A 10147-nucleotide genomic window follows, 5' to 3' on the forward strand; every position below is an offset into this window, starting at 1 on the left:
TGAACCTTTTTTAAGATGAGAACATAAAAAAACATAATCAAACTAGTAAAATTATAAAATTAATTAACACAGAATACTTTGAGTTGTTTTCTTAAATTTGATTATGTAATATTATAAGTGTTTTATGCTGCTATATCCAAAAAATTGTATTTTTTTATTAATATGTAATGAAAATTTGAAGCCGCCATTAAAAAAAATGCTCCCGGCCATGCGGTAGCAAATTTTTTAGAATTCAAAAAAATTATGTTTTAAAGATATATCCACTATCCAGTGTTCCAGACAAAATGGTCATCCTGTAAAGGGTCAAATGCCAACAGTTTTTAAGGGTTCTAGGATTATTTTTGTAACCTTTGTCACAAGGGACGTAGTTCTATTTGGTAGTTTCAAAGTTTTCCCAATCAAATCAGTGAATAATCTTCAACTTTTTGACTAAAACCGCAAATGGTCATTGGACATCCACAACTGTATGTCTTGGGCAATAAGCTGCTACAGTTTCTACGATTTTGACAACTCTTGGTCCAAAATACACGCGGAGATCAAGGTGCGTCAAAGTCATTTCTTGGACGTTCAGTCATTTTTTGCAATAAAATCGGTGATAGGTACATAAGGATATTGACTAGTCTAGGTCCAAATGTAAGTACGTGGTCATAAAAAATGTCACAGATTCACTTCTTGGCCGTTTTCTCGACGAAATCTGTCTATAAATAAAGAGTTTGACACCTCTAAAGTCATGTATAGAAGTAAACAATTTTTTAGAGACAACATAGATTAAATACTACTGCTATACACTTTCGAATAAGAAAACCCCAAGGAAATTGTTTGTAGTAGTTGAATTTTCTTGTTTACACATTTTTCGACCGCCTGAGTGGTTGCTATATGTCGGACACGGTTGAAAGAAGCCAGAAGGAGGTTCGTCTCCCGACATTGTAGCCTTTCGTTTCATACCTGCATGACCTGCTGAACAACACACCCTAAGATAAAGACAAGACGGATAAAGTGCGGACAGTGCATTTTTCATATTAGTTTTAAATGCGCTAAAAACGGTTTATAACCAAGTAGCAAATATTCCAGGAACTCCAATGAAAGATTAGTCATCGGCGATAAAGAACGAATGCGGATGTGGTGCAATCTACAATCTATATAAGCAAATTGAACTGCGTTTCAGTTCAGTTCCAATTTCAACACCAAAGTAATATATAGTTCGCGCCGTTATAAATTCTGTATTTGTGAGTGATAACTAAATGTTAATTAATTGTAAATAAATATTGAAATATTTGAAAAATACCACAATTTTATAATAATAATAATAATAATTTATAATAATAATAACATATACAGGGTCAGTTTTTTCGATGTTTAGTATAGGGATCTCGTAAACGGAAACAACCCAAATGTCAAAAATTTCAAATGGTTACCTATACTGTATTTATTTTAAGAAGGTAGTGGTAGAAAGCATAGGGAAGCTTTGACCTTCACTGTGATTGGTTAAAACATGAGTCAGTATTACAATTAAACATAAAACGACTGGTGAATTTTGTAAGGTGGTAGTTTATGTTGCCAACTAAACTGCCGAAGTGTCATTAGTGTCAGCGCCATCTACTACCTTCTTATAATGAATGTAGTATAGTTTGGAATTCAATAAAAAAAATGTTGCAGGGTTTGATACAAAATTGAAAGACCCTTCAAATCTGGTGTCATTCGATATTTCCATTTGACATGATCGTTGTTGGAAGGAGGGGGTGATTGGCAAGGGGTTAATTTTTAAGTAGAAATGCGCCCACCTGACAATCAAAGTTTCACAATTTTTTTAAATCTCAATATCAAATGACTCATTAAGTCATTAAGGGTGGCTCGTTTTAACTGAAACGCCCTGTATGCACACGGTTCCTGTAGTTGCCGGTCACTCGACAGGTTAGGGGACCTATTAGTGTCCTGGAAACGATCCGGGTCGAAACTCTTAGATACGCTGTATTCCCCAGGGAGGTTCATGTGCATGTGTGTACCTCCAATACTTTTATACGGGGCGAGCACTCTGAACTAAAATTACAGGACGGCGGCTTCCAGCTTCGTTTAAAATAGATACTAGGTATACATTTGCACTATATATAAATGCGTAATAATGAGTAATTGTTAATTTTAAAGATTATTTATTAGTATTCCATACTAACTGACAAGTTTAAAAGTTGCGCAAAACGCAAACCATTTTTATGGAAAATATTTAATAAATAACTCATTAATTACAAGTGTATGATCTCACCTTTCATGCTATTACGGTAATGTATATAATTACTAATTACAATTTATTTGTATCACAATATTTTTACGCACACAGCATCGTAATGATAATAAATTATACCAAGATCAAAGGGTGATAGGTTTTGATATTTTTGCTCACAATGGCTAAGAGCAAATGTCACAAATAAAATTGGTGCTTGAAGTTTTTGGGCCTTTACTGGGTCAAAACCAGAAACCAGAAATAAAAAAGGGCGTTTTGTTCTTGTTAAATTCTACCCCATTTTTTTAAAGCGCTTACATATAACAGAAGATGATTACATTAAATAAGTAATCGATCTATGGTGCTACCAAATTTAAAGAAACAAAGCAGGAAAGTGTGTTGTTCTTGAATTGGATTGAGACACTTTTCTCACGTAAAATCCATAGGACACAAAACTCGATCATATTAGTAGTTGAATTCGAGGTCAAGTTTTTGTATCCGAATTATTTATTGAATGATGTTAATTTTGTTTAAATAATCACCTTCCGTTTAGTTTTGATTTTTGTTCAGTTTTGTTACGTGTTAAAAAATAAGGGACATCTGGAAATATTTGCGCAGTATTGTAAGTCGTCGTGAGAGAACTGATATAAAAATGAATGTTTTAAGTCGAATTAAAGAAGTAGTCGTTTCTCAGTAGTCAGTACTCGTTCAAATCAAAGAGCCAATTTTTACATCTGTAATTTCAACGAACCCACTGTGATCTTATTCAAAATTTGTGTGCAATCAAAGAAGTGAAGTTCCGAAGTACAATCAATTTGTATTTGTTTGTGCGTAATTTGTTGTAAATCGTGGTTATCATAGGAGAAACACTTTAAGGCAATGATTTCTTTCAATTAATTTGTTCTATCGATCGCTTGATGTGTGGTATTGTATTCCTGGCCCTGAGCGCCTATTTTTCTTTCAGCTTATTTGATTGACTTATGTCTGTAAATGGTTAGTTTTGTGGATAATCGAGCCCAAATTACGACCTAGATAAGAGGGTTCATGTTAAAGCTTTCTATTTTGTACTCAGCATTATATTAGGTGTTAATTGAAAATTTGTTAATTAATTCAGACATTTGAAAGAAAGCACTTTTTGTAAACGCTTACCGCGTTAAAATTTAATTACAGAGGAAGTACTGTTTTGAACTTCGTTCCAAACTGTTTTGCAGTTTGGCGTGGAGGTGGGGTTACATAACCCAAGACAAGTGCTCAGATTGTCAATGGCTGATGCTTTGAAGCATTACGAATGGATTCCCCTTGGATCCAGTCCAACGCCATCAGTTTCTATCAATACCCGAAAAAAGAACACTCAGCATGAAGATGTGCATACTGTTAAATGAGACATCACAGTAAACCATGTACCAAAATTCAGTCGGCACTCTCGGTCGATCTTGATTTGGACTCACTCCAACGTAAAAATGATTGCGAAAAGTAGATTTTCCGATATTGATCTGAAGTACACGCACGTTAAAACAAGCGGCGACAGTTCGTAAATAAACGCCACTGGCGGAAATATAGGATGAGAACGTTTAAAAAGACCATTATATAAGAGAATGTTGCATTCGCGCATAGTTGTAAAATGTCATAAAAGTGGATGGCGTGTCCAGGGAAATTAAGGGTAACATCATCTCGAGAAGTTTAACTTTAATATCTTGTATAAATTTTGAACCTTTAAGGGGGGCGTTTTTTATGAGTTATTCAAGCGAAGCGTTCTAATATGAAGCTTTTTGACATCCTGCGAGTGTTTTTTAACATGACAATCGTTTCCGAAATACATTAAAATATGTCTCGTGTATAGTTTACCCACGGGAAATTTTTCAAATTGTTTGGCAAATTTCCATACACGCTATTAGATGTCGGAGTAAATTAAAATTTGTCATAGGCATTTAACTTTATAATTTGTTCGACCAGATAAAAATTAAATATTAACAGCTAACTGTCAGCGGACTTTTGACTGAACGCGTCTATTAATTAGTAATTAACGATTGGTGTCAAAATATAAATAAATTAATTATTCCTGCTTTAATTGAAATCTTTTAAAGCGAAAACAAGAATAATAAAGATAAATAAACGAATTATGTACGCATAACCGTTTGGAACCTACTAATTATTGTGGGAGCGTCAAAGTTCCATTGGTAAAATTTGGCACTCTTCAGTTGTAAGTCAGTGGTAATTCGTATTTAAGTAAACCAAATCCGTTTTCTTTGCACAGCGTTGATGACCAAGTGGCCGAGAGCGTGAAAATTTAATTCTACAAATCCTAACCCCCAAAGCTCCCAAAGTAAACAACAATCCATCATTTGGGTAATTTTAAAATGAATCAAAAGTTGTTCGTTCGTTGAAAATAAAAGTGTGGTGAAAGATTTTCGTCGCCTGGAGTAGCCGCTGAAAGATTTAGGGCACTATAATAGTATCCATTTCAGAGAAGAAAAAAAATGTGGCAAACTTTTTCGAGCTAATGCATTACTAAATCGTTTTTCTCCAGGAACTTACGTACCAAAAGCCTAAAAAATTTTTTAAAAATCATCACCTACTTTAGAGCAAACGATACGTTGAAGGTGATATGAACGTAAATTTTCCACACAAGTCATGAACAGTAGGAATGAAACAATTAAAACAAATTGTCAGGTTTTTTAATAATTTAATTAAGAATTCGCTAGCGTTTAAGTTTTAAATTAGTGACCATAAATGAAATACGTGAGGTTAATGCAAATAAAGAAAATTTCTCAACCTTAATTAAAATCGTAAAGAAACTTATTATAATCTCACCAAACAACGAAATTAATTATTAATTGTATACCTTCAAATTTCATGATACCTTTCGGCGTGTGGGGCGGATGGAATGAATCAATTATTTTGGTAGTTCATATTTCGAATTATGTTATTTGCAATGGTGCATCTCAAGGTTTTCGTCTTGGTCCAATATTATTACTCAATTCGGTGTGAGTAACCAAGAAAACACTTGATTGTTTTGTAAAAGATTAACAAGTGCACAATTTTAATGTTAACCTTGGGATGGTGATGTTACGTCAGGTCATATAAGGGCATCAGGAAATGCAAAGCGAGGCATCTGCATACGACAAAAGATATCCTTATTTCAATGATACCATATAGAAAAAAGAAAAGACGTTTAAAACAGAAGTTTATGTTTGAATTCTTGTTATTTAATCGTATTCATAACAAGATATGAAGAGTCGCATACTATTTTAAGGATTTTCCCCGTTCCCCACTACCTCTCTAGTTTGAAAATTATTTCTAAAAAAATAACCCCAACGTATATACTTTTTTTGCGTTATTTAAGGGATGTGAACTGTGTACATTTCTTAGAAATCGCAATATTTGACATAGACATAGGTAATTAGTCTCCCAACACAGTTTTGCATTGCTGTATCGTTACTGCTCACTGATAGGAATTATGCAAAATCCGTTGCTAGCTGGAAGTACTAATGTTGCAACCGCAGGAGGAGTTCAGTCACAAACACATGTACTCTAGTAGAATTGCATATACAGGGTCGTTGATAAGTCTGGAAACGGTCGATTATCGAGGAAAATATACAAGATATGAAGAAAAGTTCCACGCAAATGATTTGGGGTTTTTTCAATGTTTACTAGAGTGCAGTAACAATTTTAATTATACACGGTTGGTCATAAAGGCGTGACACACCAAAACTGCATTTTTTAAATGGAACACCCTGTTTCAATTTTTTTTTCAATTCTTCCAATTTTAAGCAAAAGTTGCAAGAAGCCCAATGTACCCAAATTCAATTGTTTCCAGGTTATCGAGTTTTAAATTGAGGTACATAATGTTTCTTACAAATAATCTTGCTTAAAATTGGACGAATTGAAATATCGAATAATATACAGGGTGTTCCATTTCAAAAAAATGCAAATTTGGTGTGCCTTTATGACCAATCTTGTATAACTAAAATTATTAGTGCCTAGTAGATATTGAAGAACCTTAAATTCACACTATAACTTATAGAATACTTAGAATGCGGGGGTTGTAACTTTTGTAATACAGTAAACATTTTTATTTCGTTGATAGATTATGTTTAAATAATGTATAAACAACCCTTAAACTGCCCTTCAATAATAAATTTCCGTATGCTTTAAACTTGCCAAATATTTTAAGTAATTCAAAGTATAACTTACAGCCTACTTTGAGTACGGGGGTTGTAATTTTCGTAATACAGTGAACATTTTTATTTCGCTGATAGATTATATTTAAATAATGTATAAACAACCCTTAAACTGCCCTTTAATAATAAATTTCCGTATGCTTTAAGCTTGCCAAATATTTTAAGTAATTCACACTATAACTTATAGAATACTTAGAATGCGGGGGTTGTAAATTTCGTAATACAGTGAACATTTTTATTTCGTTGATAGATTATGTTTAAATAATGTATAAACAACCCTTAAACTGCCCTTCAATAATAAATTTCCGTATGCTTTAAGCTTGCCAAATATTTTAAGTAATTTAAACTATAACCTTACAGAATACTTAGAATGCGGGGGTTGTAATTTTCGTAATACAGTGAACATTTTTATTTCGTTGATAGATTATGTTTAAATAATGTATAAACAACCCTTAAACTGCCCTTGAATAAGTAAATTTCCGTATGCTTTAAGCTTTCCAAATATTTTAAGTAATTCACACTATAACTTATAGAATACTTAGAATGCGGGGGTTGTAATTTTCGTAATACAGTGAACATTTTTATTTCGTTGATAGATTATGTTTAAATAATGTATAAACAACCCTTAAACTGCCCTTCAATAATAAATTTCCGTATGCTTTAGGCTTGCTCAATTTTTCAAGTTATTAAAACAATCTCTTACAGCATAGTTAGAGTGCGGGGGTTGTAAATTTCGTAATACAGTGAACATTTTTATGTCGTTGGTAGATTATGTTTAAATAAAGTATCGGGCGATCAAAAATGATTGGCTGTCGAGTCGCCTTAGGAAGTTCAAGTTAAATAGGATTTCCCATGTAAACAAAAATTCCAAAGGCGACTAGACAGCCAATCATTTTTGATCGCATTGTATAAACAACCCTTAAGCTGCCCTTCAATAATAAATTTCCGTATGCTTTAGGCTTGCTCAATTTTTCAAGTTATTAACGAACGCACATGCACACATGACTTATTTTACTTTTAAAATTTTCTCAATTTTTTTTAAGTTTTCTAGAATTTCTTTTAGGTAGTTTGGTGTACACAAAACCTAAAGTGGTTTAAACCGAGGAAAAAATCACTGCAGAATTTTGGTGTACACCAGTAGCATTTTCTAGAATTTTTTATAACTTCTTGAATTTTCTACACATTTTTTAGTGTACACCGATTTTTAGCACAACGTATAGGAAAATGAGAAATGAGATTACAAACAGACAGACATCTGAACGCTCGCCTAGCTCACAATAAATTGTTTAAAGTGCATTTGAAGAGAAATATGGCATTAAAATCGTCGATCTGTTTTTGAAATTGGAGTGGATGTAATGAATTTAAGATTATTTGCAGTGACTAGACCGATAAACCATGCTACTCGTCAGAAAATTGAAGATTGCATAGTCCTTATGAAAAACTACCACAACAATTCTTAGGGCTGTGTATGATGAGGAAGAACGTAGCACCGGCGAGAAACTATCTACAAAAAAACCTTTTCCGCATTTAATTCCCTATGTTCGGTTTGGAAATATTCACCCGGTATAAGATAACCCACTTTTATATAAATATCAGTAAAAAAAATTATTCATTTTAAAAATTAATGTATGTATTATTTTCTTAAATGGAATGAATTGAAAAAAAGTGTCAATATTCCATCCACTTAAAAAGTGTAAGTTGCTAATCATGTATTAGTAATCTTGCATTTTATTTTATCATTACTTTTGACCTCATTCCCCGAAATATTAAAATTCGAATTAACTTTTTTTCATAAGTAGTTTTTGCGGCTGCAAAAAAATGCTAATAAAAGCGCTCGTCTAAAGTAGACTTCAAGATGTCCGCAGGGGCACTGTTACTTATGGAGATTTTATCTTCAAAATGGTAGTACAAAGATGTCTTCTTGCACGCCACTTTTGCATACCAAAGGGTAAGGAGGTATCAGTGGTATTGTTACATGAATTTGGGAATTTGATCGACCACTACTTAGACTCTCTATGAACATTTGTCGTCCATTTTGCCCCCGAAAATGTTGGTTTTCCATATACCGGGTACTCGAATCGGAAGTACATATTCGATCAACCATTTTTAAGTGCGTTCATCTTCACCTCACCAACAACGTCTACGAAGTCGTCTTTTCTTTGAAATTGTGGTTTTCGTCTGTCGGCGAGATAAGATCTCGACACCGAGACCTTCAAAAATTGTTGTACTTGTAGCTGCAAGTAAACATTCTTAGGGGTCAATCACTTCATGAATAATGTTATAATAGAAAAAAAACGAAATGTAAATAAACCTAGTTGCGGTGTTCCACTTTCCTACAAAACAATTCTTATGCAACTGTTTGAACGAGTGGTTTAAAAGAAAATTACCGGTTATGTAAATGGCTTTATTAAAGTCAGATCTTCATGTCTTAGCGAAAGTGGCTAAACATTCGGAAGTGCTATGAGGTTAACAATTTGTGTTGATAAACAGTCGGGGGCCGGTTTTCGGTGTTTGAATTATGTAAATTTCGCGCCAATATTCCTTTCGGTGGGGCATAAATAAAATTTATTGTGAGCTAAGCGAGATGATAACGACGGAAGGAATTTTTTTTACATTTCGCGAATAGGCTCCCGTTTATTTTCGCGGTGACATCCCACGTTGAGATTATATGCATGAAAGTGCGGCTTATGTAATGATTAGAGGTCACGTTCAGGTGTGTTTTTAATTTATTTGTGCAAGTTGAGGAAATTGCGGACGTGCATGGCGGCAATTTTTAACGTTTGCTTATGTACCTAACGGAAATTCATTTTCTTTCTTTCCTCTTCCAAGCGAGTTTCCTTACTTGAAAATAATTTCCATTTCAAAAGTCCACATTCTTCAAATTATGCAACAAATTTTAGACGTACGTTAAACGATAAATTTATAGTTATTGAAATCGCAAATGTTTAGCGTTTATGTAATTTGAGAACGTAATCTGTATATTTATTTCATATTTATATTTATAAGGCATCTATAATAGGGACTTAGGGACACACAGCAAATCTGATTATTTTGTATGTACCTGTGTATGGGGGTAGTGTAAAACCAAGGTTTCCAAAGACCTATTCTAGCTGAGTGGTGGTCGAAAAACATCAACTTTTTGTAAATATCTTGAGAATTATAGACTGCACGGAAAATATTCTGTTTAAAAAAGACAAAATTTTTTACAACTTGAGCCAAATATTAGCTTTTAGCGAGGCTTTTAGTCATTATTATTATAATGTATATTATAGACAGTGTAGGCTCCTTCCTATACTACACCCTGGCATACTTACTAATATGAACTCATTTGTAGCGTCGAGCCCCCCCCCCCCCCCCTCCCAGGCAGCAGGGTTCGCAACTGATTTTAGGAAAAAAATAGAGACTTGGTCTCTATTTACATATTTAAAAATAGAGACCATTTCGAGACCTTCGAGAACCAATTTCCATACAAAATTAAGCAAAAAATATTTATTTTGTAATAGATGAGAATGATGAGATACATAAACGGCAATATATCTAAAAAAAAAGTAACCGTTAAAACGTAACTGCATAGACGTTGCAATTTTAATAACATTTTAAACAACGTAACAACATAAAATGGATGCATTCTTAAAATACTTATTACCGCAACGCAAAACACCTTCTCGTCGTTAAATTTTCGACCCCAAGATAATATCTAGCTTCTTCAACCACTCAGTTTGAAATTTACACTTTTCCATTTTGTTTTATT

The sequence above is a fragment of the Photinus pyralis genome, unplaced genomic scaffold, assembly GCF_008802855.1.
Source record: "Photinus pyralis isolate 1611_PpyrPB1 unplaced genomic scaffold, Ppyr1.3 Ppyr1.4_LG7, whole genome shotgun sequence".
NCBI lineage: Eukaryota > Metazoa > Arthropoda > Insecta > Coleoptera > Lampyridae > Photinus > Photinus pyralis.